Raw genomic sequence first — 26,390 nt, 5'->3', positions numbered from 1 at the left:
AAAACTATATTTGAAGTAACGCGAACTAAAAGCACCGTTACATAGGTAGTTTTTCATATAGATGCGTTTTACTCAATCTTTTGCATTATGAGTAGATTGTACGTATTTTTACGGAGAACGGCAGATTGAGTGACACTGGCGCCATCTGACATGAAAAAGTAGTCAATTTCCAACTTTTGTTGCAAGCAAAGCATATGTGGAAGAATTTCACATTTGCTTTGGGAAAATTTTAGAATAGCACAAGGGGGTTTTACTGATCACAACTATGTATAACTTGAAGTGCGCAAGCTTATAGTTCAAAAGTTATTTTCTGTTTTTAGGAAAATTTTGAATAAATGTCTATAGGACTTAAAGTTCAAACTATTAAAACTATCTTAGCGCATATAATGGCAACGCTTACCTAAGAGAGACGAGTGCAAATTACATTAGTAAATAAATGGTATGACCGAGAGCTTACGGAGTTAAACAAATAAAAATATGAGCTTTACAAAATAGCACAGAGTACAAATGAGTGGGTAGTTATAGTCATACAAAACATAAATATAAAAAACTTACGCTTCCCAAGGCAGTCGGTTCTATGTACCGGAGCGACTCGGGATTTTTCCCGACCAAGGACTGTCATTTCAGTGTGACCCCATTTAATTTGTTTCGTCCCTCCCACAAATTGTCATCCTCCCAGCAGCTCCTTGCAGCAGGACTGCTACATATTCTCTTACTCCGGGAAGGTATCGAACCCAATCCGGGTCCGTCTCCTGACCCCGGTCCTGAGAAATGGTTTTGCTGCATTTGCCAGAAAAGAATCTTTTTAGGACGGTCATACTCTGTTCAGTGTGTCTCGTGCAAGGGGTGGTTGCATCGGACAGGTTATTCTGGGCTTGATCCCAAAACCCGACGTCCACGTAACTTTTATAAATCTTTTGTGGCTCCTTGCTGCGGCGTCCCGTAGTCTACGCCTAAGCGTATCCCCACTACCTTCCAGCAGCTTCGCCACTCATAACTACTACCTTCGTAGTAGAGCTGGTAGCAATGCTGAGCATCAGCCCCTGCCCCCGTATTCTTCTCCCCACCCCCCTTTTTTTTTTCTGGCACCAATCGTGCAGGTCAGGGAAACAGACTCTTAGTCCCTGCCTCCGTTTGCACCGTCTGCCAGCACAGAATATATAGGTTTGCGACATCCGCTCAATGCAGCTCCTGCCTTGGGTGGTGCCACTTTCCTAGATGTTCTGGTCTCCGCGACGGCAACCCCTCGACGGGTTTCATCGCGCCATGTTGCCAGGTCGCAAACCCAAATCATCCGGGTACCCCAATGCTTACCCAAGGGCGCCCAGTCCCAAGGCCACAACAGCAATTGCGTCCTGGCCTTCCACAATCTAGGCGTAGTCACCCCTCACTTACCCCTAGAGTGGCGGCGTCACCCCTCATGCACTTCAGTATTCTGCAGTTCAACTGTAATGGACTAACTGGGAAGATTACGGAGATGGTCGATTTCATGAAGCGGCACAACATCCGCATTGCTGCGATTCAAGAGACTAAACTCACAGCAAGATCTGCATTGCAGACCTGCTCTGGCTATAATGTCCACAGGAAAGACCGCGAGAGCGGAAATAGAGGCGGCCTCGCGTTTATTATACACCAATATCATATATTGCAATATCATATATTTGATCCTGGCATCGACCGCAGTGACAATGTCTTAGAACGTCAAGGCCTATCTGTCCGGTCAGGCGATGCAAATCTAGAAATCATCAACATCTACATCCCTCCTGTCATCCGTTGCCCCAGTGGATACCGCCCTAATATCGAGGCCTTACTCACTGGCAACAATCGCATTATCTTAGGCGATTTCAATGCCCATCACGACCTATGGCATTCAAACTTGCGGGCGGACAGTAGGGGTGAGATGTTGGCGGATCAAATAGACGAAACGACGTTCTGCACAATGAACGGAGACGCCCCCACACGTATGGTAGGAAGCTGTCATAGCTCGCCAGATATCTCAATCGTGAGCGCAGAACTCGTAAACTGCGTCAAATGGCAGCCGATGGTAACATTGGCATCCGACCACCTGCCCATACTTATTTCGTTCGAGCGTACCGCCGACTTCATCGTCACCGAAAAACGCACTTTCATAAACTTCAAAAAAGGAAAGTGGGAAGAATATAAATCTGCAACAGACAGCAGCTTTGCTGCCCTCCCTATCCCGACTGATGCCCGCCAAGGGGAGCGTGCCTTCCGTAAGGCTATTGAGTCCGCCTCGGCACATTTCATTCCCGCCGGGAGAATTCCCGAAATCCGGCCCCACTTCCCGGCGGAGGCCGCGAGCTTAGCGAGGGAACGCGACCTTATAAGACAGCTTGATCCAGGCGACCCCCAAATAAGGGATATAAACCAACGCATCAGATTGCTTGTGGACGAACACAGGCGGGCGAAATGGGAAGAGCACCTAAGAGGTTGTAACCTCTACCGGTGTAGGTAAACTTTGGTCCACCGTAAAGTCCCTATCGGATCCGACTAAGCACAAAGACAAAGTTTCCATCGCCTTTGGCGATAAAGTGCTGTCACATGCGAAAAAATGCGCGAGCGCTTTCTGCCGACAATATATAATGCATCCTACGTTCGACAAAGATAGACGGAGAGCCAATAGACACGCACATAAACACAAACTCAGCGCGTCACCAATTACCATCACCGCTAGAGAGGTTGAGGACGCCATTGGTCGCGCTAAACCATCCAAAGCAGTGGGCCCAGGCGGCATAGCCATGCCGATGCTTAAAAACCTAGGGAAAGAGGGTTTCAAATATTTAGCGCATGTCTTCAACCTGTCTCTTTCCACCTTTGTCATACCCGAGAAATGGAAAATGGCCAAGGTGGTCCCGCTACTAAAGCCTGGGAAACCAGCTAACGTAGGTGAGTCATATCGTCCGATATCTCTCCTATCGCCAGTGGCAAAAACGCTTGAAGCCATTTTGCTCCCTTATTTCCAAGCACATTTGCAGCTCATCAGCATGGCTTCAGAAAACTGCATAGCACTACCTCCGCGCTAAATGTCATTAGCACCCAGATAAATTGCGTTTTGAATCAATATCCCCACCATAGAACAGTACTCGTAGCGTTAGACCTATCAAAAGCTTTTGATACGGTCAACCATGGCTCGTTACTGCAAGACCTGGAAGGGTCCACCCTTCCCCCATGTCTTAAAAGGTGGACCGCAAATTATCTGGGTGGTCGGCAGGCATCGGTGCAATTCAGAAACGAAACATCAAAACAAAGGAGAATTAAACAAGGGGTGCCACAGGGTGGTGTCCTATCCCCGCTTTTGTTTAATTTCTACATATCTAAGCTACCTTCACCACCGGAAGGAGTCACAATCGTTTCCTACGCCGATGACTGCACAATAATGGCCACAGGCCCAGGCCCAAAGATCGATGAGCTATGCAATAAAATAAACGGCTATCTCCCTGATCTCTCCAGTTTTTTCGCCTCGCGAAACCTGGCATTGTCACCGACTAAATCTTCCGCGACCTTATTTACAACATGGACGCCCCAAATGTCGACCATATTGAACATCCACGTCAATGGCACTACGCTACCGACTGTCCTACACCCCAAAATCTTGGGTGTGACGTTTGATCAGGATCTACATTTTGGTGCGCACGCAACCGCAATTGTTCCAAGAATTCAGAGCCGTAATAAAATCCTCAAATCCCTTGCTGGCAGTACCTGGGGAAAAGACAAAGAAACGCTCTTGACCACATACAAAGTAATTAGCCAGCCGATTACGTGCTACGCGTCACCCATATGGTCGCCAAGCCTAAAACCACCCAATGGAAGAAATGGGCGCTGATGGATTGCCTGCGGAGCTATTCAAGTTCGGCGGCGAGGAGTTGGTAAAGCGCATGCAGCAGCTTCTTAGCAAAATATGGGCGGACGAAAGCATGCCCGACGGTTGGAATCTAAGTGTTCTTTGCCCAGTCCACAAGAAGGGGGATACTGCAAAATGCACCAACTATCGTGGAATCAGCCTTCTTAATATCGCATATAAGGTCCTTTCAAGTGTATTGTGCGAAAGATTGAAGCCCACCGTGAACCGGCTGATTGGACCTTATCAGTGCGGCTTCAGACCTGGTAAATCTACCATCGACCAGATTTTCACAATGCGCCAAATCTTGGAAAAAACCCGTGAAAAGAGAATCGACACACATCACCTCTTCGTCGACTTTAAAGCCGCCTTCGACAGCACGAAAAGGAGCTGCCTATATGCCGCTATGTCTGAATTTGGGGTCCCCGCAAAACTTATACGGCTGTGCAAAATGACGTTGAGCAACGCCATCAGCTCAGTCAGAATTGGGAAGGACCTCTCCGAGCCGTTCGAAACTAAACGAGGTTTCAGACAGGGTGACCCCCTATCGTGCGATTTCTTTAATTTGATGCTGGAGAAAATTATACTAGCTGCAGAACTTAACCGCACTGGAACAATATACTATAAAAGCGTGCAATTACTGGCATATGCTGATGACATTGATATCATCGGCCTAAACACCCGCGCTGTTAGTTCTGCTTACTCCAAGCTGGAAAAAGAAGCGGTAAAGATGGGTTTGATGGTGAATGAGGACAAAACGAAGTACCTGCTGTCATCGAGCAACGAGTCAGCGCATATGCGCCTTGGCAACCACGCTACTGTTGGCAGCCATAATTTCGAAATAGTAAAAGACTTCGTTTATTTGGGAACCAGCATCAACATTAGCAACAGCATCAGCACTGAAATCCAGCGAAGAATCAATCTTTCCAATAAATGCTACTTTGGACTAGGTAGGCAATTGAAAAGTAAAGTCCTCTCTCGGCGAACGAAAATCATACTCTACAAGTCACTTATCGTACCCGTCCTGCTATATGGGCCAGAAGCATGGACCATGACAACAGCAGATGAAGCGGCTTTGGGAGTGTTCGAGAGAAAAGTTCTTCGAAAGATTTATGGACCTCTACGCGTTGGCGATGGCGAGTAGCGAAGAAGATTTAATGATGAGCTGTACGAGCTATACGCAGACATCAACATAGTCCAGCGAATTAAAACGCAGCGGCTGCGCTGGCTAGGCCATGTTATGCGAATGAAAGATGATGCTCCGGCCAAGAAAGTGTTTCTATCGGAACCCGCCTATGGAAGCAGAGGTAGAGGGCGGCCCCCACTCCGTTGGAAGGACCAGGTGGAAAACGATTTAAAATCCCTTGGTGTGACCAATTGGCGCCGGTTGGCGGAGCGAAGGAGCGACTGGCGCGCCTTGTTGGACGGCCATAACCGTTTAGACGGTTAAGCGCCAATTAAGTAAGTAAGTAAGGAAGAAACTACAGGCCTGCCAAAATACTGCTCTCAGAATCGCCACGGGCTGTCTTCTTATGTCCCCAGAACACCATCTGCATAATGAGGCGAGAATACTCCCCATCAGGGAGAGAAATGAGATGCTGACCAAACAGTTTCTGTTGAATACCCAGAAACCTGGGCATCCCAACAGACATCTGATTGACGAACCAGCACCGCCTAGGGGCCTAAGGAGTCATCTCCGTAAGCATTTTGAGGAAATACGGCACCTGAGAACCCAGCCGTATGAAGCGGAAAAACACAAGCAGGTCCTTGGTGAACTCCATAGACAGGCGTCGGACCTTTATGTCGGGAATTGCCCGGTGAATCCAGTACTTGAAGAAAAATATCCAGAACTCGCAGAAGAGGAACGCATACTCCCCAGGGAAACGCGTGTCACTCTTGCTCAACTTCGTTCTGGATACTGTAACAGGTTAAACTCTTACCTATCCAGAATCAACCCCGACATACAAAATGTATGCCCTGCTTGCAATGTGTCCCCACATGACACCAACCATCTCTTTAATTGTAATGTGGAACCAACGCCTCTAACACCCCTTTCCTTATGGTCCACCCCTGTTGAAACGGCAAGTTTCCTTGGACTCCCGTTAGAGGATATTGATGACAATTTGTGATCGGTCGCGGCTATTAGGTGGGGCGAGCATTGCTACAACAACATAAAAAACTTATAAAAATAAAAAAGAAGCAATATATGGAAAATAAAATAGCGCTTAATTGCAACAATCAAATACTAATGTGGAAATGGCTTAAAGATGCCATATTTTTGAGTAACGACACAGCCCAAGTAAAACATATAGTAATAAATAGTACAGCCATTGAAGGGACCCCGAAATCGCGGCCCAATTGAATCAGTTCTTTGTCGAGAGCATCACAACAATATATAATACCACTGAACAAACTACAACAGATGAAGCAACAGAGGATATTAGGGAAAGTGTTTTTGAACTGAAACAAATAAATGTGGAACAGGTCATACCCCCACCGGGTTAGGGGGTTGGAATCAGTGCGCGGACTTTTAAAAAGAGAATGTTGGTAGACGAAAAATTAAAATACTGGTAGAAGTTGGTAGATTTTTTATCCAAGAAAACTATAGCTACACTTTATATTTGTACAAAAAAATTCATATTTTATTATAAAACAAATAAAGCACATTTCACGGAAATAACACTTAAAAAAAACATGTAAACAAAACAAAAAAATGCATGTAAATTGGTATATACATAGCTTATACCTATATGATACTTCCTTTTTCCTGTATTTTGAGCTTGAAATACTGAGGAAACTTTACCGATACGTCTAATTACAACAACAATGTTTGAAAATAGCGCAGGAAAATGTTTGCGAGTTGATGATTACTACATTTCTTTCATAAACAAATTTATTTCTTGTTTGAATTTGTGCACAACTTTTCAACAACAAAAAATTGTCAGAAAAAAAACAAAAAAAAAAAAAAACAAAAAAAATCTAGTGCCATATGTGTGTTATTAAATACAAGGAACAAAATCACCTACAAATTAAAATATTTTATAAAATCTTATTAATTCAGTAGGAGGCCTAAATAAAGTCCGTCCGATACAATACTCTTTTATTAATATTTGATTGGAAATGCTTGAAATTTTTAATCCATTACGCTTGGCGGTTTCTTCATCGTTCATTATAGAGAACGACCTTTCAGCGGCTGTACTACTGTGAGGTAAAATTGCTAAGGGGCACATTTATTCATTCAAATTTTCAAAGAAATTTTCTTCTAGAAGACTCTTTTCAGTTCCCAATTTTATCCATCCTTTAAGAATATCGTCGGAAAATATCTTTTCTATTTTTTCCTTATTATATAACATTAATGATCGCCATTCGTTGTTAAGAATTTCCATGCAAGTCTTGTGAAATGGAAAAGCTTTAAGTAAGGGAACAATCGTTGTCATTTCACTAGATTGAATATTTTTTGCATCAAAATATTGCAAAAGGTGTAATTTTTCGTCTTCGAAATTGAATTGCAAATGTTGGTAGATTTTTGGGCTTTGGTGGTAGAAGTGGTAGAAAATGGGCTAAAAAGTTGGTAGATCTACCAATACCTGATTGGAATATACCAGCGTTAGGTATGCCTACCGTAAGAGGCGACTAAAATACCCGGATTCAAGGGGTTTGTGTAGCGCAGCCCTTTCATGTTGCCAGCGCAATACATAGCTTCTCCAAACACAATTGTCAACCTCACCTATGTGTGGGGAATCCTGTTTCATTAACAGCCGAGGGTCTGCGACCCCGAACTCCTCATGGATCTAGGGGGTGGGAGGACGGGATGGCCCGAGATGGTCGGGCTTGGTACCGCAACGTACCGGATCTGCTTCCGGCAAAGGACCATCAACTCGATAACACTCCCCAAGGCCTTCGGGGAGTGTCCTTATTGCTACAACAACAACACAACAACAGCGGCTAACTTAAAAAATAAGTATGGAGGAAAAAAACGTATCAGAAGGTGTATATAAAGACAGTATGGAGAGGAGGCGCCAATGGGGGATTGCCCCCGGTCCCGGGGTTTCTGAGGGGGCCCGCGATTTAGAGATACTAAGACATTTAATTGAGGAGAGTTTTAATTCCATATGCTATTTTAAGCCGAATTTCAAAAGTAACGAATATCTGCATTTCGTTTTAATATTATAGTGAAGTGTGAAAAATAATTTGAAAAGTCCTTTTCCTTACAATTTAAGAATAAATGTTTCATTTGGCAGAGTTTTTTGTGCAAAATACGTGAGGGAAACTATATTAGATCAACGCAAGAAAGCCAAGTATTTTGCTATTATCGTTGATGCTACGCCTGATGCTAGTCATGTTGAACAGACTACGTTCATTTTGCGATACCACCATTTCAATTTGAAAGCAAACAATTTTACAATTCAAGAACGGTTTTTGGCTTTCGTGGATTGTAACCAAAAAACTGATCAGGAAATCGCTGATTTAATTTGCCATACTCTAGTTAAACATGAAATCCCATTAAAAGATTGTCGTCAATATGAAAGGAGCTTACAACGGAGTACAACGTCACATTCTCGACAAAAACTCGAATACTGATTACTCGCCTTGTGCATCCCACAGTCTCAATTTATGTGGTATTGATGCTGCAGAATGTTGTACGACTGCAATTACTTTCTTCGGAGTTGTACCAAATTGTTTTATTATTTTCAGCAGCAGTCCACAACGATGGGACATCCCCTGAAAAAATTTACCGAGCTCCCTTTACAGTCTTTCAGACACTAGGTGGTCGGCTAGAATTGAGACACTAGGTGGTCGGCTAGAATTCGCAAACCATGTTCCAGGATTAACACAAGCACTAAACGCATTACTTAAGCTAAATTTGACTGCACAAGCATTCGGAGATGTTACCGGCATTCTTAAGTACATCAACAAGTTCGAATGTATCTTGCTGTCCTCAATTTTATTCAGCCATTATTGAAAAAACGTCGTACTCCAACCTAGAGACGCCACCATAGATATTGAGGTCCGACATCTAGATGCCTATACTATCAGCAACACGGATGCAACATTACGCAATTTTTTTGTCTTCGTTCGACTACGAAATCAAGTACCGAAAATCAGCCGAGCATAGCAATGCAGACGCATTCTCCCGGTTACCACGTGCACAATCGGTAGCAACAATTTCCGAAATTGATATTATAGAATTAAACTGCATACATAATATGCCTGTCACAGTGGACGATTTGGCTAGAGCTATAAAAGATGACAAAATAGTAAGCAAACTTGGGCAGGGACTAGAAACCGGAAAAATAGTTGCTAAAGAACACCGAATAGACCAACATGAATTTGCACTTCAACAAGGATGTTTGTTGAGGGGGACACGCGTTTACATTCCACCACTACTGAGAAAAGCTGTGCTTGAGGAACTACATCATGCACATTTTGGTACATCAAAAATGAAAACACTGGCACGTAGCTACATTTGGTGGCCTGGATTAGATTCGGATGTTGACAACATCACTCTAAACTGAAGCTCATGCCAACAAAATCGGTAAAATCTTAGTAAAATTTCAACACACCTTTGGGATACACCATCAAGTGTCTTTGGAAGAGTTCATATCGATTTTGCAGGACCGTTTATAGGGAAGTATTTCTTCATTCTGGTAGACGCATACAGCAAATGGCCAGAAATACATATAAGGAATAATATCACAACACAGTCGACAATCAAAGTCTGCCGCCAAATTTTCGCAACGTTTGGAATTCCAAAAGTATTAGTCAGCGACAACGGGACACAACTCACGTCGAATAAGTTTAGGCAATTTTTGCGAAGCAATGGTATTACACATAAACGAAGTGCACCATTTCATCCGCCAACAAACGGACAGGCAGAAAGGTATGTGCAGACGCTGAAAGATAAGCTCAAAGCTATGCACAGCAGTACGAAAGACATAGACAAAAAATTGGCACAAATTTTAATGTGTTACCGTCGAATGGTAAATACATCCACGGGCGTATCCCCAGCACAGCGAATGTTTAACGGGCAGATTTGTTCAAGATTGCCAAGTGCATCTGATGCATGGTTGCATCGTGCACTTTTCCAAAGAGGGAGTTGCCAGGTACAATTTACTATGGCACTACATCATCCCCCTTTAGAAAAGAAGAATTTGGTAAGATTAGTAATTAATCTTGCCACATTCTTCTTTGGGCTTTAATATGTTGTTGTAATGTTATGAATGAATGAGTTTGCTAGCATTAGGGTGTTCTAACCCGGGACTCATTCGTTCATCACAGTGCAACTTCTAAAAAGATGATTAAAAATTAAAAGAAAATTTTGAATAAAGTGAAATATATAAAAGTTAGTTTGAAATATTTGATTTAATGTTTGAAATAAATCGGTTTTTTTTCTTCTTATTGTAGAATCTACCTAATTAAATGTATATTTATTTGTAAAATTTTTTTTTTTAGCCTTCATTGGCGGATTTTTAAAATATATTTATATCTAAAGATTATTAGTAATATAATATTAATTAAATTAATTTTTTGTACTCGATTTTTATGTACAATTTTTTCATTCTGATTACTTCTATCACTAATCGCTATATTTGGTCCATCAATATTTTTTACAATGTAGGGACCTTGATATATATTTTTATGTTTATTTCTAGGTTCTGTTTCTACTAAAACTATCATTAACTTTAATTTCTAAAGGCTTAGCCGTTTTATCATATAAATATTTACTTCTACTTTTATGCTTATTAATCAAATTTTTTGCCATTTTATGGGATTTTTGCATTCTAAACTTAAGCTCTTTTGTATAATTTTCTACATTATATAGCGGATCAATTTGTTCTTTTTGCAATTCATGTGGCATTGTAGTTTTCCTGCCAAATATTAACTCAAACGGAGTAAATTTATTATCAAAAACCGAACTACTTGTAGTATTGTGTAAAAATGTAAAGTATTTTAAATATGTATCCCAATCTGAATACGTTTCGGTTAGATATGCACGTAAGTATTCGTTAAAGACTCTATGACTTCTTTCAACAGTACCAACAGTTTCGTGGTGGTAAGCTGTTGAGAAATCATGATCAATCTTTAAAAGTTTTGTCAATTCAGAGAATAATTCGTTTTTATATTCCGTTCCTAAATCGGATCTAATAGCTTTCATTGTACCATATGTTAATATAAAGGTTTCAAAAATAGCACAAGCAATGGTTTTTGTTAATTTATCTGGTACAGCTACTGTTACCAGGTATTTAGAAAAGTCACAAATCATAGTAACAGCGAACTTGTTACCATATTTGGATTCCGGAAGTGGACCTATTGTATCGACAATTACTATGTCAAAGGGTTTGCAGGGCGTTGGAGTCAAGACAAGATTTTCCTTTGTTTTTGGTTTTACTTTGTTTGGAAGTCATTTATTGCAATTTTTGGCAAATTTCGCAATGTCTCTTGTCATATTTTTCCAATATTATTTTGTTCTTAATTTGGAATATAATCGTTTTGTACCGCAATGACCGCCTAACAAAGGGTCCTCATGATAAATTGTCATAAGTTTTTGTTTTTGCTCTGTTTCTGTTACAGTTTCTACAGGGTCTGTTAGTATTATCTGTAATGATTTTAAAATTTTATTACCGCTGATTTTAAAATTTGTAATTGAAAATTCTTTGAAAAATATATAATTTTTTGGCAATTCTAACTGCTCAATATTGTGACTGCCGGCTGCTTTTTCAAGCCTCGAAAATAACTCATCTAAATTTGTTTTTCCCTTAAAAAAAAAATAAATAAATGTAAGGCGCGATAACCTCCGAAGAGATCTAAGGCCGAGCTTCTCTTCCAATTTGCGTCGTGCTCCTCTTGATTTTCCCTACAAATTGGCCGGACGGGACCTACATGATTTTATGCCGACTCCGAACGGCATCTGCAAGGCAGATGAGTTTTCACTGAGAGCTTTTCATGGCAGAAATACACCCGGAGCGCTTGCCAAACACTGCCGAGGGGCGACCCCGCTTAGAAAAATTTTCTTCTAATTGAAAAACCTTATTTCTAAAATTTTTGATGTTGCTTTGCCCGGGGTTTGAACCCAGGGCATCCGGTGTGGTAGGCGGAGCACGCTACCATCACACCACGGTGGCCGCCGCTGTTTGTTTTTCCCTTATACTAGGTTCAAACACACACCAAATTGGCAATTTATACTATTTGGGCAATTTATTACGCAATTTGTCATATAATAAATTGCCAATTTAAAAAAAATTGCGTAATAAATTGTTTCAAACTGCAAATGCAACATTGTAAAGTGTGTTTATTGAGTATATTTAAACGTCAGCTACGCACGGCTGAACTATATGGTTGGCTCATCTCATCAACTGATTTTATGTCTTTCATTTCACTGGAGTAGGGATTGTCAAAAGAAGATGGCAAACTCAAAATGAAACCAAAACATTGAACACATTTTCTTACAACACACAAAAATTTCAAAGTTTTATGTTTTCATTCCATTTCATTCGCCTAATACCAACACGCACATTTTGACAGTCTGAACAAGGGTATGTTCTTGCTGTAGAGATGAGCCAACCAGCTATCAAATTACTATTGTGTAAGCTAAATCGAGTTTTATGAACAGCACTCAATTCAAATCGAAATTTCCTCAATTTATTTTTCTGTTTGAACATAGTATTAGCATTCACAAAATTAAGTAAATTTAGTTTTTTATGTTTTAAATGCGCATAAATTTGTATATTGGAGATCTCATTTTTTTTATTAAATTGTATAGTCGACTTTATTCGCGGTATCTTTTTTGAAAAAACGTATGAAAATTTGTCATAGACTTGTACTTTAGGCGTATTGCAAAAAGTATCATTAAAATTATCGTCTTTATTTTGTAATTCCTTTTGTTTGGTTTGTGATCGCGTTTGGACTGCTAAAACATGCTTTGTAGATTCTTTTATTTCGTCTATACTAATGCGTGAAAGAGCATCAGCCACAACGTTAGATTTTGCTTTTATATATTCAATCGAAAATTTATATTCTGACAGTTCTAATCGAATTCTAGAAAGTTTAGACGAAGGGTCTTTCATGTTAAAGAGATAAACTAGTGGTCTATGATCGGATTTTACTGTGAAGTTTGTACCGTAAACATATGGGCGAAAATGCTTTATAACGAAATGTATTGCTAGGAGTTCTAATTCGATAATTGCTTTTTTCTGTTCTGCTTTATTAAAATATTTTGACGCAAAACAAATTGGTAAATCATTATCACCATGCTTTTGGCTTAATATAGCACCAATAAATGCGCATAAATTTGTATATTGGAGATCTCATTTTTTTTATTAAATTGTATAGTCGACTTTATTCGCGGTATCTTTTTTGAAAAAACGTATGAAAATTTGTCATAGACTTGTACTTTAGGCGTATTGCAAAAAGTATCATTAAAATTATCGTCTTTATTTTGTAATTCCTTTTGTTTGGTTTGTGATCGCGTTTGAACTGCTAAAACATGCTTTTTTAGATTCTTTTATTTCGTCTATACTAATGCGTGAAAGAGCATCAGCCACAACGTTAGATTTTGCTTTTATATATTCAATCGTAAATTTATATTCTGACAGTTCTAATCGAATTCTAGAAAGTTTAGACGAAGGGTCTTTCATGTTAAAGAGATAAACTAGTGGTCTATGATCGGATTTTACTGTGAAGTTTGTACCGTAAACATATGGGCGAAAATGCTTTATAACGAAATGTATTGCTAGGAGTTCTAATTCGATAATTGCTTTTTTCTGTTCTGCTTTATTAAAATATTTTGACGCAAAACAAATTGGTAAATCATTATCACCATGCTTTTGGCTTAATATAGCACCAATAAATGCGCATAAATTTGTATATTGGAGATCTCATTTTTTTTATTAAATTGTATAGTCGACTTTATTCGCGGTATCTTTTTTGAAAAAACGTATGAAAATTTGTCATAGACTTGTACTTTAGGCGTATTGCAAAAAGTATCATTAAAATTATCGTCTTTATTTTGTAATTCCTTTTGTTTGGTTTGTGATCGCGTTTGGACTGCTAAAACATGCTTTGTAGATTCTTTTATTTCGTCTATACTAATGCGTGAAAGAGCATCAGCCGCAACGTTAGATTTTGCTTTTATATATTCAATCGTAAATTTATATTCTGACAGTTCTAATCGAATTCTAGAAAGTTTAGACGAAGGGTCTTTCATGTTAAAGAGATAAACTAGTGGTCTATGATCGGATTTTACTGTGAAGTTTGTACCGTAAACATATGGGCGAAAATGCTTTATAACGAAATGTATTGCTAGGAGTTCTAATTCGATAATTGCTTTTTTCTGTTCTGCTTTATTAAAATATTTTGACGCAAAACAAATTGGTAAATCATTATCACCATGCTTTTGGCTTAATATAGCACCACAGCCACTCTTAGAAGCATCTACTGTAATTATAAATTCTTTTGTGAAGTCAGGGTATTGTAGAAGTTGAGGAGACATTAATGCTAGTTTTAGTTTTTCGAAAGCGTTTTCACACGCGTCATCCCAAACAAAATCAACTTTTTTCCGATTTAAACGATTTAAAGGCGCTGCCAGTGACGCAAAATTCGGTATAAATCGCCTGTAATAATTTGCAAATGCGACAAATCGCCTAACCGCATCTTTGTCTCTTAGCTTAGTATACCTTTTGATAGCGTCTATTTTTGAATCGTCTGGCAGCAAAACTTTTGACGTACATTTATGGCCTAAAAAAGTTACTTCGGAACGAAGGAAATTGCACTTGTTTGGATTCAGCTTTAAATTAAACTTTCTACAGGTTTCGAAAACTTTTTCTAGATTTTTAAGGTGGTGTGTCTCACTACAACCAATGACGATAACGTCGTCAATATACATACATAAAAGATTGATTTGGCGAAATGCCTCAAAATTCTATTGTCATCATACGAGAAAAAGAGTTTGGTGCTATATTTAACCCGAAAGGTAAAACTTTCCAACGAAAAGCTCCTCGATCTGTACTGAAAGAAGCTACGTCTCTAGATTTAGGGTGAAGGCGTATTTGGTGAAAACTCGAAAAAAGATCTAGAGTTGAAAAGTATTTGGCTCTGCCAAGATTGTCGAGTATGTCATCAACGCGTGCTAGTGGAAATTTGTCGGCTATAAGCTTTTTATTGACTGCTCTGAAATCCGTCCGTTATACCGTCCGAAGGAATATTAAAGTTATCATTGACAACTTGAAGAGTCAGAGGAAAAAATGTATATGATGCGGTTATACTTGTATTAACTGTTCCTAGTGTTGCTACGCCTGTTATATTTAATACGTTACGATCGCCTACTTCTACCTCGTTTGCCAAACTGGAAATTTTTATTAGTGAAATGTCTGCCTGTGAATCTACTAGAAAAGAACATATTTTATGAGAATCGCTACAAGGGACTTCGATGAAATCGCAAAATTTTAAATTTAGACAATATATTGACTGAGAAGTATTTAGTCGAATTGCTCCTGCTCCCTCAGTGTTCGCGCCTGAGGGGCTTCGGCATTTAAAGAACGAACATTGGCTGAATTTCTAGAATTTGAACCCTGATTATTGGAATTCCTGTTATTTACGGACCGATTATTATTGTTATTGTTGGAATTGCTATTGCCTCTATTGTAATTGCGATTATTGCCTCTGTTATAATTGTTATTTCGGAAATTTGTATTATTGTGTTGTCTCTTTGTATTACGGTTAAATCGAAAATTACTATTGTTGTTATATCTGAAATTACTGTTACCTCTGGAATTTCCACGGAAATTATTATATCTTATCGGACGTGACCGAAACGCTAGCACCTGCCGCTCTTTAACTTCCTGTTCTCGCTCTATAATCATTTTCGCTACAACGTCCTTTGAATCTTTGAAGGTTGTTGACGCAAGGATTGATTTCACCATATCTGACCTACTATTTAATCTACAAACGCTAATGGTTTGTTCAACCGCCATCTCATGGGCTTTTGCCTGTGTCATACCTTCAATGATTAGACATCGCTCTAAGGAGTCAGAAAGCTCTTCTAACTGCTTTGAAAATTCTGAAAAATTGTTATTGCTTACTCTTAAGGCTGCAATTTTTCCCGCAACAACTTTCGAGTTGTCTGGCCTAATTTTACTACATAGCGCTTGTTTAATTTGGCTGACTGATTCTATATGCGTTGGTAGGGCTTCGCGAGCTTTGCCTTCGAGATTGGATTTTAAAAATGCAATAAAAGTAGGAGTTAAATTTTCGTTAGAGAATACTTCCATTAATTCAACTTTATTTATAAATGAGCCAAGTGCTAACGGGTCTTCACTGTAGTTTTCTCGCATAATCGAGGCACACGTGCTAAAAGAATCGGAGTTAGAATAGAAAAACTAGAATTTGGAATTACAGGTTGATCAGCAAATCCTAAAAAGTCTGCACTCAGCGATAATTTATAATGTTCACTTGTTAAGGTCTCAGCTGAAGATGCAGTTGAAGCTGAATCGGAATCTGAATTATTGGAATCTAAATCTTGCTCTGAGTTTTTGCAATATAAATCTTGCTCTGAATTTTTGGTATTTGAACCTGGATATGAATTTTTAGAAACTACCTTCCCGTTTCTTAGGTCCATACGTATTGAAACAAAAAGACGAAATATTGAGATTTTATTGAAGCAAGATATGTGGAATTTGTTTATGAAGATTGAATAGGAATTGAATTTAAATGAAATTAAATTTGAACGAGTTGAGTTGAGCTCAAAAGAAAATTATGAAAGTATTTTTAAAGGAAATTTATGAAAATATTTTAAAAAGAAATTTGTGAAATTATGTATTTTTGCATGCGGTTCAAGCAGCTCACTACTGCCGGTCGCTTGCGGCCAAGTATCCTCTGGGTAGCTAATGTGAGAAGGCGACAACCTGGCTAGGCCACTCTGACGTAATCGGTTTAAGGGCTAGCCCGGGGAGATCTCATTGTCAGCGTCTGTACACCTCTAGGTGCGGCTGCAAGCGGGCGTCTGTCTTGGAGCAAGCGGCTCGCTAATAAACGTACAAGTAATATTTTCACCCCCGCTGAGCGGGTTGTGCGCTGGGCTTGGGACCCGCCATGTAAAACCATACTCCAATGAAATATAACAACAAGCCTCGGATAAATACACTCTCTATTGATGACGACCATGGCAAACGTTTGAAGGACAATGAAGGGCGTGCACCTGGAACGTCCGCTCCATACGAATAAGCGCAGTTTCGGCGTCGGGTTCGTGGTGGGAGAGAGACTTTGTCGCCAAGTGCTGGCGTTCACGCCTGTGGACGAGCGTCTCGCCGCTATCCGAATAAAAGCAAAATTTTCTAATATATCATTCATCTGCGCCCATGCGCCGACACAGGAGAAAGACGATGAGGTGAAAGACACTTTTTATGAACAATTAGAATGCACATACGAGCGCTGCCCCCGTCATGATATAAAAGTCGGGCTTGGCGACTTTAACGCCAGGGTGGGCAAAGCAGGTGTTTTTGGCCCTACAGTCGGAAAGTTTAGCCTACACAATGAAACGGACTGAGGCTGATTGACTTTGCCGGTGCTCGAAACATGGTCATATACAGCACGAGGTTCATGCATAAAAAGATACATCAAGCTACATGGCTGTCTCCTGATCGAAATACTTGCAATCAGATCGATCACGTTGTGATAGACGAACGGCATGCCTCCAGTGTTTTAGATGTGCGCACGATCCGAGGACCTAACATCGACTCGGACCATTATCTCGTTGCAGCCAAAATACGCCGCATCAACGCGGCTAAAACCAAAGAAACAAAAAACACAAGGAAAGCTAGACGTCGGAAAGCTTCAATCACAACAGACTGCCAATGATTTCGCAACTCGACTCTCACACCTGCTCTCTGAGAGCACAACTCATCCTGAGGGAATACAGGAGCAGTGGGAGCATATCTCCAAAGCACTTCGTACTGCCGCCGAGGGAAAAATTGGTTACCGGCTGCCACGAAAAAACAACTGGTACGATGAAGAATGCCGCGTTGCAACCGAAAGAAAAGACGCTGCCTACAGGGCTACGTTAAAAGCGAGCGCGACAAGAGGAGTGTGTGAAAGCTATCGTGAGTTGAAAAGGGAAGCGAGACGCCTTTTCAGAAAGAAAAAAGCAGAAGCAGAAAGGCGTGAGTGCGTGGAGCTTGAGCTGCTAGCCACCAGGTATAACGCCCGAAAATTTTACCAAAAAATATGGCGACAGACGGAAGGTTTTAAGACCGGGGCAAACTCCTGTAAGAACGAAAACGGCAACCTTGTAACTGATGTCCAGAGTGTACTTATATTATGAGGGAACACCTCTCTGTTCTCCTAAATGGAGACAGCGATTTACCGCACAGGGATGACGAACCCGATCCCGCAATCGATGATGATGGGATTCAAGGGGTTGTGTAGCGCAATATATAGCTTCTCCAACCCAATTGTCAACCTCACCTTCGAGCGGCGAATCCCGTTTCACTAACAGACGAGGCTCTGGCGACCCCAAGCTCCTCATGGAACTTGGGGGTGGGGAGGGAGGGATGGCCTGAAGGTTTAATGTGGCCACATAAATCGTTCCCGAGATGGTCGGGCCAGCACCTTAATGGTGCTGTGTTACCGGAGCGTATCGGATCTGTATCCGACAAAGGACCATCACATCGATAACACTCCCTAAAGCCTTCGGGGAGTAACTAATCGCTACAACAACAACAACAACATGGAATAAATGTTCCCCCACCCGATTATGACGAAGTTAGAAAAGCAATAACCAGATTGAAAACAACAAGGCCGCGGGCGCTGATGGATTGCCTGCAGAGGTATTCAAATACGGCGGCGGGGAGTTGGTAAGGCGCATGCATCAGCTTCTTCGCAAAATATGGGCGGACGAGTGCTTGCCCGACGATTGGAATATAAATGTTATTTGCCCAGTCCACAAGAATGGGGATACTACAAACTGCACCAACTATCGTGGAATCAGCATTCTTAATATCGCATATAAGGTCCTGTAAAGTGTATTGTGCGAAAGATTGAAGCCCACCGTGAATCGGCTAATTGGGCCTTATCAGTGCGGCTTCAGACCTGGTAAATCTACCATCGACCAGATTTTCACAATGCGCCGAATCTTGGAAAAAACCCGTGAAAAGAGAATCGACACACATCACCTCTTCGTCGACTTTAAAGCCGCCTTCGACAGCACGAAAAGGAGCTGCCTATATGCCGCTATGTCTGAATTTGGTTTCCCCGCAAAACTTATACGGCTGTGCAAATGACGTTGAGCAAAGCCATCAGCTCTGTCAGAATTGGGAAGGACCTCTCCGAGCCGTTCGAAACTAAACGAGGTTTCAGATAGGGTGACCCTTTATCGTGCGATTTCTTTAATTTGATGCTGGAGAAAATTATACTAGCTGCAGAACTTAACCGCTCTGGAACAATATTCTATAAATTCTATAAAAATATGCTGATGACATTGATATCATCGGCCTAAACACCCGCGCCGTTCGTTCTGCTTACTCCAAACTGGAAAAAAAAGCAGCAAAGATGGGTTTGATGGTGAATGAGGACAAAACGAAGTACATCCTGTCATCGAGCACAGAGTCAGCGCATATGTGCCTTGGCAACCACGCTACTGTTGGCAGTCATAGTTTCGAAATAGTAAAAGACTTCGTTTATTTGGGAACCAGCATCAACACTAGCAACAACATCAGCTCTGAAATCCAGCGAAGAATCACTCTTCTCAATAAATGCTACTTTGGACTAAGTAGGCAATTGAAAAGTAAAGTCCTCTCTCGACAAACGAAAATCATACTCTACAAGTCACTTATCGTACCCATCCTGCTATATGGTGCAAAAGCAGGGGCCATGACAACATCAGATGAAGCGGCTCTGGGAGTGTTCGAGAGCTTTATGGACCTCTACGCGTTGGCGATGGCGAGTACCGAAGAAGATTTAACGATGAGCTGTACGAGGTCTATGCAGACATCAACATAGTGCAGCGTATTAAAACGCAGGGAGTATGTCTTCTTATGCTAATGAAAGATGACGCTCCGGCTAAGAAAGTGTTTCTATCGGAACCCGCCTATGGAAGCAGAGGTAGAGGGCGGCCCCCACTCCGTTGGAAGGACCAGGTGGAAAATGATTTAAACTCCCTTGGTGTGACCAATTGGCGCCGGTTGGCAGAGAGAAGGAGCGACTGGCGCGCCACGTTGGACGGCCATAACCGTTTAAACGGTTAAGTACCAATTAGGTAAGCAAGTTACAAGAAAATGATTTAAACTCCCTTGGTGTGACCAATTGGCGCCGGTCGGCAGAGAGAAGGAGCGACTGGCGCGCCACGTTGGACGGCCATAACCGTTTAAACGGTTAAGTGCCAATTAGGTAAGTAAGTTACACCAAGTATCGACTTTTTAGACATAACATTTCTGGAACAGGTATTCCACCTTCTGATGAAAAGGTATCAGCTTTTCGCAATTTCGAACGCCCAAAATCAGTAAAGCAGGTACAGAAATTTATTGCTAGGGTAGATAATTACAATATATACATTCCAGAACTAGCAGAATTTACGAACAAAATTTATGATCTAATTAACAGAGTAAGTAAGAAACGTGACAAAACTTTGGTATGGGATGAGAATTCGAGTGAAGCTTTTGAATGCATTAAAGATAAATTTGCAATTACAATATTGTTAAATAATTTTAACAAAGTTGCTAAATTATCTTTAACAGTAGATACATCTAACATAGCGATTGGGGCATTATACAACAAAATTACAATAATAAAATTGAGCCCATTGCATTCTTTTCTAAAAAACTTTCTCCAAATGAAATTAAGTACAGTGCTTTTGATTAGGAATTATTGGTAATTTATTTAAATATAAAACATTTTAGATATCTTTTGGAAGGACGACAATTTACAGTTTACACGGACCATAAACCATTGACCACTGCTTTAAATTCAAAAACAGAACGGAGTCCCAGACTAACGAGACATTTGAAATTCATAGCACAGTTCACTGATAACGTACAGTATATTAAAGGAGAATCCAATGTTGTAGCGGATACATTGTCCAGAGCCTTTGAAGTTAGTGCAATACAGAATTCGGAATTTACAAATGGAACAACAGAATGATATTGATTCAAACAAACATAACTGATCCTCAATTTTTAAATTTAAAATTGGTTAATATCCCTATTTTAAATTTCAATATTTGGTGTGAAATTTCAGGAGAGAATCCTAGGCCATTTGTACCCAGTAAATAACGAAAGACAGTATTTATTTATTTCAAAGTAAATCTAGGACAAATTAAAATATTCTTACAGACTATTAACAAATTATTAGCTTAAATTTTATCTACCATATCCAATCATTTAGTAGAAGTTTAAACTTTGATTTATTTACTGAAAAATCAATTTCGCTGGCATTAGTAAGAAGATTGAATTCCTTCAATGCCCTAGCAATAGGCGAATTACCGACATATGTCGTTCTGGCTCTATCCAATAAAAAATATCATGATTTCGAAGTGTTCTAGATGGTATATTGAAGCGAATACGTTTCAAAAGAAACGACGAGTCGATCGTGCCCCCTATCAAATCATAAATAAATGTCAGCGCTAGAATAGATCGTCTACTATCCAGGGACTTCAGTCTTATAAGTAGACATCTAGAGTAGTAAGATGCTAAGGGATCCTGAAAACGTAATGACCAGAGCCCAAAACGCAAAAATTGTTTCTGGACCATTTCAAGTCACTGTATATGACAAGCGTGGTATGGTCTCCAAACGAAGGAAGCATATTCCAGTTTGGACCGTACAAGCGATGTATATAGTAGCTTTAACGTATATGGATCATGGAAATCCGAGCTAAAGCGACGAATGAACGCAAGCATTAAATATGACTTAGCAATAACACAGTTAAGTTTACTTTGAAAGAGAAATTTACCATCGAAAACAACTCCAAGATCTGATATTTCATCAACAGTTTTCAAAACAGAATCACCAATGTGATACTGGGTGTTAATACCATTACGGGATTTTGAAAATGCGATGTGAAAGCACTTATTAATATTTAAATGTAAGCAATTCCTACTACACAAATCTATTACTCTGTCAATATCTGACTGCAGCCGTAGGGAATCTGCCTGATTTGTGACTGATGTAAAAATTTTCAAGTCATCTGCGTACAAAAAAAAATTCGAGTAAATAAAGCAATGACGTATGTCATTAATAAAAATTACGAATAGGAGAGGTCCTAGGACACTCCCTTGAGGAACACCAGAGGTCACGGTAAAAGAATGAGAGCTGACACCATCGACCACAACAGCACAACTCCGATCCGCCAGGTAAGACTTCACCCATGATAGAATATTGCAGTGAAATCCCAGATCAGCAAGTTTTAAAAGTAGTAATTTATGGCTAACTCTATCGAAGGCCTTAGAAAAATCAGTGTAGATGGTATCTACTTGTGCTCTATTATTAAAGACAGAGAGACAATATTCAGTAAAAAACAGCAAGATTAGTCACAGTCGACCTACCGGACATAAAACCATGCTGAATTAAAAAAATTTTAATTCCGAAGACTCCGAATACAACTTGGACATGGCAAAGTGGAGTGAATTGAAGATCCAGCAGCTGAAGAAGGAGTTGGAGAGCCGTGGATTGAATACAACCGGCAATAAACTCGAACTTCAGGCACGACTACGAGAGGCAATGGAGTTGGAAGGAATTAATGTGGACGAGTATGTCTTTTATCCTGATGTCGAAGAATCAACAACAAAAATTTAAGGGAAAAACAAAACATCGCAGACAGTTACCAGCACAGACTTGAACATGATTTTGGCTGCAATATCTGCTCAAACACCGACAGTGTCATCTCAACTGGAAGAACAAAAGACAAATATAACATCTCAACTGGCAGAACAAAAGACAAATACAACATCTTAACTGGCAGAACAGAAGAAATATATGGAATCGTAGGAGACACGCATAACGTCCAGGATTGAAGCACAAGAAACGCGTATTTCAGAAATGTCGACAGAGATAACAGCCAAGATTGAAGCGCAGGAAACACAAATTTCATCACAGCTGGAAGAACAAAAGACATATATGGCAACTCAACTGAAAGAAGAAGATACACTCATAACAGTACAACTAGAAGCACAAGAGGCGCGTATATCATCAAAACTCGAAGCGCGCATGAACGAAAAAATAATGCAGTTTGAAGAAAAATTCGAGGCAGAGGTGGATGCTCTGAGAGGTCGTATACAGGAATTGCAACTTAATCGCCCGGCTGCTTCAGCGAGTAATACGAAGGTAAAAACTCCATATTATGACGGCTCTGTCCCTTTCCAGGTATGTAAGCTTCAATTTGAAAAAACGTCATCAGTGAACAACTGGAATGCGGAAGATAAAGTAGCTGCACTGTTCGTGGCATTGAAAGGGCCTGCAGCTGAAATCTTACAGACCAGAGTACGAACTGAACAGTTATGAAGCATTGATGGCCGCTGTCGAGAGACGTTATGGAAGTGAGCATAGAAAACAGATATACCAAATTGAGTTGCAAAACCGTTGCCAAAAAGCGAATGAGACTTTGCAGTAGTTTGCGTCGGATGTTGAGAGATCGGCTCATCTCGCAAATGCAGACGCACCCGTGGAATACACCGAGAGGGTTAAAATTCAGAGCTTTATAAATGGAATACGGGACGTCGAAACGAAACGAGCTACATATGCGAATCCAAAACCAACATTTGCTGAAACGGTACCACATGCACTGACTCAGGAAACAGCCTCACTTTTAAGTAAGCCAGCGTACAAAGCCCATCGTGTGGAAGTAGAAACGCCAGATTGGGCAGACACAATTTTGGAAGCACTGAAGGGGGCGGCAGCCCAGATCACATTGCACGTCATTGCAGCACCGTCCTAATAGTTTCAACAATGTGGGTGGCCGTAAACGCAGAGCTGAAGGAGATGAGCAAATCTCCAAGTCAACTCAATCGTTAAGCTAAAACGACTCAGCCGCAAGGGGCGACAGCTGGCTCCCTCAATTGTTTGCCCCATAATCTCTATTTCGCAAATTGGAAGAAGATCAAACAATCTTACTGTCGGAGGACATGTGGATGGAAAGGAACGTTTACTGACTGTAGATACGGGTGCATCTCATTCGATCGGATTTAGTCAACAAGAAGGTAAGACCATTGCTTGGAGCAAGATTATGTACAGCCACGGGAGAGGACACCCAGGTAATTGGAGAAGTAGCATGTGAAGTAGCAATTGGGAACGTCACGGTACTAGACAATTTTATAGTGGCAGAGATTTTTGATGAAATCATAATTGGAGTGGAGTTCTCAATCCACCAAGGCATCAAGATCGATATGCAAAGCAAGACGATGCGACATAAAACATGGATGTGCCACTTAATTTCGGCTACGAGAAAGGCTACAGCAGTAAAGAGTTCTGGTGGAGGAGAATCAGCAAATACCACCAAAATCGGAGGCAGTAATCTGGGCAAAGCTTGATGGAGATTGTGGGACAAACAAATTGTGGGTTGTCGAGGAGGCAAACAAATCAACACCGAATGTACTTCTAGGAAGAACCCTGGCTATGACAAAACAAGATGGACGTATTCCAGTAAGAGTACTCAATGAGTTCAAGTCACCACTGAAACTGACCAGAGGAGCTATATTGGGTAGATACCAAGAGGCTGAAGTAGTAATCAATTGTGAACAGCTCCAGGAACACGTTTCAACTAGCAAGACTAATCTTTCAAATGACATCACAGCCTGGACGGAGGGGCTAGAGAAAGGCTATCAGAGTAATGAAAAACAACTTCTCCTAAAGTACGCAAACATATTTGACCAGGATGGTTCCAAACCAGGCCGCATCAATGTTGCGAAACATCAAATTAACACTGGAGATGCGAGGCCGATCCGTCAAGCTCCTCGTAGTGTTCCACTAGCGAAACGGGAAGTTGTGAGTCAAATCATACAAGAAATGAGCGACAGTGGGGTCATAGAACCATCAGCTAGTCCATGGAGCTCACCGGTGGTACTTGTAAAGAAGAAGGATGGAAAAATGAGGTTTTGCGTGGACTACTGGAAGATGAACAACGTCACAAAAAGGACAGCTACCCATTGCTGAGAATTGACGACACCCTGGACGCGCTATCTGGTACAAAATGGTTTTCCACCCTGGTCTTAAAAAGTGGCTACTGGCAAGTGGAGGTGAAGGAGGAAGATAAGGAAAAAACAGCCTTCAGTGTCGGAGATGGTCTCTGGCAGTTTACAGTAATGACCTTTGGACTATGTAATGCACCAGCTACTTTTAGAGACTCATGGATCAGGTACTAATAGGACTACATTGGAAAACATGCTTAGTGTACCTAGACGACATCACCTTATTGGGAAAGAACTTTGAAGAACATCTCAAGAACTTGGAGGAGGTTTTCCAAAGAATAGCGGATGCTGGTTTGAAACTTAGTCCCAAAAAGTCTTCTCTGTTTAAAAAGGAAGTAAGTTATTTGGGTCACAAAGTAACGACAGAGGACATCTGCACTGCGAGTGAAAAGATAGAAACTGTAAAGGATTGGCCAAGACCACAGAACCTGCATGAATTGAGAACTTTCCTTGGGTTGTGCAGATATTATCGCCGATTTGTACCAAACTTTGCCAGCGTAGCCCATAGCTTCCACGAGCTTACAAGAAAAATAAAGCTTTTGAATGGAAGAAGGATCAGGAAGTGGCTTTCCAAACATTGAAAGAGGGTTTGTGCACTGCCCCAATGTTGGCATATCCGATTCCAGGAGCAACGTTTAGATACAGATGCGAGCGGATATGCTATAGGAGGCGTTTTGTCAACTGGTCGATGGGCAGGAGAAGGTAGTTGCATATTACAGCCGATCAATTGGAAAACCAGAGAGGGACTATTGTGTTACACGGAGAGAGCTGTTGACATTGGTAGAGTGCATTAAACATTTTCACAAGTACCTCTACGCCAGCGATTCCGCGTCAGGACAGATCACGCAGCGTTGAAATGGCTCCTGCAGTTCCGTAATCCAGAAGGTCAATTGGCACGGTGGATTGAGCGGCTACAAAGCTATGACTTCCATTGAGCATCGAAAAGGTAGTACCCATGGAAATACTGATGCAATGTCACGAAGACCATGTAGTTTGGAATGCAAACACTTCAAAAGCTGAGACTAAAGAAGACATTATAGATGTCCGGCTAATGACTATAACGTGTACGGATGAATGGGACAAGGAACAACTAAGAAAGTGTGAGCTAGAAGACACAGATCTGTCACATGTTATGCAAGGGCTCGAACGAAACGAAAGACCAAATAGAGAGGAGATGTCAGCAGAGAGTCCTATTGCGAAGTCATATTGGGCACTGTGGAACAGCTTAGAGTGATATCCGGGTGCTTGCATCGAGTATGGTAGAGTGAAGATGGTCAATGTAAGAGGAAACTGATAGTTGTTCCCAGGGAAAGGATTCCCGACGTTCTCAACGCGCTACTTAATGGTCTAAGTGGAGGTCGTCTGGG

The 26,390-nt window shown here is 40.8% G+C and overlaps 1 protein-coding gene across 7 annotated transcripts in view; it reads left to right on the top strand.

Moving 5' to 3' along the window:
- The window catches only part of vlc (vulcan), a 303,152-nt gene that overhangs the window by 1,721 nt on the left and 275,041 nt on the right, over positions 1-26,390 (top strand). The gene's annotated exons all lie outside the window — the stretch shown is intronic.

Source organism: Eurosta solidaginis, chromosome 3 (assembly GCF_040869045.1).
Source record: "Eurosta solidaginis isolate ZX-2024a chromosome 3, ASM4086904v1, whole genome shotgun sequence".
Taxonomy (NCBI): Eukaryota; Metazoa; Arthropoda; class Insecta; order Diptera; family Tephritidae; genus Eurosta; species Eurosta solidaginis.
The sequence above is the reverse complement of the archived record's forward strand: the minus strand, read 5'-3'. Positions and strand labels throughout refer to the sequence as shown.